A 4,139-nucleotide genomic window follows, 5' to 3' on the forward strand; every position below is an offset into this window, starting at 1 on the left:
TTGTTCAATTTCCATGTATATGTGGGCATTCTTCCCTTATTGTTATTGAAAACGAGTTTTGGGCCATGGTGGTCTGATAGCACGCATGGGATTATTTCTATCTTTCTGTACCTGTTGAGGCCCGTTTTTTGACCAATTATATTGTCAATTTTGGAGAAAGTACGATGAGGAGCTGAGAAGAAGGTATATCCTTTTGCTTTAGGGTAGAATGTTCTGTAAATATCTGTTAAGTCCATTTGGCTCATGACTTCTCTTAGTCTGTCTACGTCTCTGTTTAATTTCTGTTTCCATGATCTGTCCATTGATGAAAGTGGGGTGTTGAAGTCTCCTACTATTATTGTGTGAGGTGCAATGTGTGTTTTGAGCTTTAGTAAGGTTTCTTTTACGTATGTAGGTGCCCTTGTACTTGGGGCATAGATATTTAGCATTGAGAGTTCATCTTGGTGGATTTTTCCTTTGATGAATATGAAGTGTCTGTCCTTATCTTTTTTGATGAATTTTAGTTGAAAATTGATTTTATTTGATATTAGAATGGCTACTCCAGCTCGCTTCTTCTGACCATTTGCTTGGAAAGTTGTTTTCCAGCCTTTCACTCTGAGGTAATGTCTGTCTTTGTCTCTGAGGTAGTGTCTGTCTTTGTTTCCTGTAGGCAGCAGAATGCAGGGTCCTCATTGCGTATCCAGTTTGTTAATCTACGTCTTTTTATTGGGGAGTTGGGGTCATTGATGTTGAGAGATATTAAGGAATAGTGATTATTGCTTCCTGTTATATTCATATTTGAATGTGAGGTTATGTTTGTGTGCTTTTCTTCCCTTTGTTTTGTTGCCAAGACGATTAGTTTCTTGTTTCTTCTAGGGTATAGCTTGCCTCCTTATGTTGGGCTTTACCATTTATTAACCTTTGTAGTGCTGGATTTGTAGAAAGATATTGTGTAAATTTGGTTTTGTCATGGAATATTTTGGTTTCTCCATCTATGTTAATTGAGAGTTTTGCAGGATACAGTAACCTGGGCTGGCATTTGTGTTCTCTTAGGGTCTGTATGACATCTGTCCAGGATCTTCTGGCTTTCTTAGATTCTGGCAAAAAATCTGGTGTAATTCTGATAGGTCTGCCTCTATATGTTACTTGACCTTTTTCCCTTACTGCTTTTAATATTCTTTCTTTATTTTGTGCGTTTGGTGTTTTGACTATTATGTGACGGGAGGTGTTTCTTTTCTGGTCCAATCTATTTGGAGTTCTGTAGGCTTCTTGTATGTCTATGGGTATCTCTTTTTTTAGGTTAGGGAAGTTTTCTTCTATGATTTTGTTGAAGATATTTACTGGTTCTTTGAGCTGGGAGTCTTTACTCTCTCTATACCTCTTATCCTTAGGTTTGATCTTCTCATTGTGTCCTGGATTTCCTGTATGTTTTGGACCAGTTGCTTTTTCTGCTTTACATTATCTTTGACAGTTGAGTCAATGATTTCTATGGAATCTTCTGCTCCTGAGATTCTCTCTTCCATCTCTTGTATTCTGTTGGTGAAGCTCGTATCTACAGCTCCTTGTCTCTTCTTTTGATTTTCTATATCCAGGGTTGTTTCCATGTGTTCTTTCTTGATTGCTTCTATTTCCATCCTCAATTCCTTCAACTGTTTGATTGTGTTTTCCTGGAATTCTTTCAGGGATTTTTGTGACTCCTCTCTATGGGCTTCTACTTTTTTATTTATGATTTCCTGGAATTCTTTCAGGGATTTTTGTGATTCCTCTCTGTAGGCTTCTACTTGTTCTCTAAGGGAGTTCTTCACATCTTTCTTGAAGTCCTCCAGCATCATGATCAAATATGATTTTGAAACTAGATCTTGCTTTTCTGGTGTGTTTGAATATTCCGCGTTTGCTTTGGTGGGAGAATTGGGTCCGATGATGCCATTTAGTCTTGGTTTCTGTTGTTTGGGTTCCTGTGCTTGCCTCTCGCCATCAGATTATCTCTAGTGTTACTTTGTTCTGCTATTTCTGACAGTGGCTAGACTGTCCTATAAGCCTGTGTGTCAGGATTGCTGTAGACCTGTTTTCCTGTTTTCTTTCAGCCAGTTATGGGGACAGAGTGTTCTGCTTTCGGGCGTGTAGTTTTTCCTATCTACAGGCCTTCAGCTGTTCCTGTGGGCCTGTGTCTGGTGTTCACCAGGCAGGTCACTTGCAGCATAATAGTTGGTCTTACCTGTGGTCCTGAGGCTCAAGTTTGCTTGTGGGGTGCTGCCTACGAGCTCTCCACAGCGACAGTAACCAGGAAGATCTGCGCCGCCGTTTCCGGGAGCCTCCATGCACCAGGGTTCCAGATGGCATTTGGTGTTTTCCTCTGGCGTCAGAGATGTGTGCAGAGTGCAGTCTCTTCTAGTTTCCCAGGCGTGTCTGCCTCTCTGTAGGTTTAGCTCTCCCTCCCATGGGATTTGGGTGCAGAGAACTGTTTATCCGGTCTGTCCCTTCAGGTTCTGGCGGTGTCTCTTGGTTGGATATTTTTTATTTACATTTCAAATGCTATTCCCTTTCCCGGTTAACCGGAAATAAGCTCCCGATCCAAACTCCCTTCCCTTCTTTGATAAGAGGATTCCTCTCCCCATCTATACCCTTGTTAGCCACCTCTGACATTCCCCTACACTGGGGAGTCCAGCCTTGGCAGGAACAAGGGCTTCCCCTTCCAATGGTGCCCAACAAGGCCATCCTCTACTACATATGCAACTGGAGCCATGGGTCAGTCCATGTATAGTCTTTGGGTAGTGGTTTATTCCATGGCAGCTCTGGATGGTTGGCATTGTTGTTCTTATGGGGTTGAAAATCCCTTGAGTACTTTCAATCCTTTCTCTAATCTTCCAAAGTGCGTCCCATTCTCCATTCAATGGTTTGCGGCCAGCATCCTCATCTGTATTTGACATTCTTTGGCTGTGCCTCTCAGGAGACTGCTATATCAGGCTTCTTTCAGCATGCACTTTTTAGCTTCATCAATATTATTTACTTTTAGTGGCTGTATATATATTGAGTGGTTACCCATGTGGGGCAGGCTCTGAATCGCCATTCCTTCAGTTTCTGCTCCAAACTTAGCCTCCATATCCCCTCTTTTGAATACTTTAGTTGCCCCTTTCAAGAAGGAGTGAAGCATCCTCACTTTGGTCATCCTTATTCTGGAGATTCATGTGGTCTACGGATTGAATCTGGGGTAATTCAAGCTTTTGGGCTAATATCCACTTATCAGTGAGTGTGTACCATATGTATTTTTCTGTCATTGGGTTACTTCATTCAGGATGATATTTTGTAGATCAATCCATTTGCTTATGAAATACATGAAGTCATTGTTTTTGATAGCTGAGCAGTACTCCTTTCTGTAGATGTACTATATTTTCTGTATCCATTCTCCTGCTGAAGGGCATTTGGGTTCTTTCCAGCTACTGGCTATAGTAAATAAGGCTGCTAAAGGCTGCTATGAACATAGTGGAGCATGTGAATTTGTTGTGTGTTGAACCATCTATATGCCCAGGAGAGATGTAGTTGGTCCTCATATAGAAGAATGTCCAATTTTCTGAGGAACATCCAGAGTGATTTCCCTAGTGGTTGTACCAGTTTACAATCCCACCAACAATGGAGAAGTGTTTCTCTTTCTCCACATCCTCACCAGCATCTGCTGTCACCTGAGTTTTTTATCTTCGTCATTCTGACTGGTATGAGGTTGAATCTCAGGGTTGTTTTGATTTGCATTTCCCTGATGACTTAGGATGTTTAACATTTCCTTAGGTGCTTCTCAGCTATTTGATATTCCTCAGCTGAGACTTCTTTTTTTTTTTTTGCTCTGTACCCCATTTCTAATAGGGTTATTTGGTCTCTGTAGTCTAACTTCTTGAGTTCTTTGTATATTTTGGATATTGACTCTCTGTCAAATGGAGGATTGGTAAAGACCTTTTCACAATCTGTTGATTGCCATATTGTCCTAATGACAGTGTCCTTTGCCTTACAGAACCACTGCAGTTTTATGAGGTATTGTTTGTTGATTCTTGATCTTAGAACATAAGACATTGTTGTTTTCTTCAGGAAATTTTCTCCAGTTCCCCTGTGTTTGAGGCTTCTCCTCATTTTCTTCTATTAGTTTGAGTGTATATGGTTTGATGTGGAGGTCC

The sequence above is a fragment of the Rattus norvegicus genome, chromosome 4 (genome assembly GCF_021556685.1).
Source record: "Rattus norvegicus strain SHRSP/BbbUtx chromosome 4, alternate assembly SHRSP_T2T, whole genome shotgun sequence".
Lineage (NCBI taxonomy): Eukaryota > Metazoa > Chordata > Mammalia > Rodentia > Muridae > Rattus > Rattus norvegicus.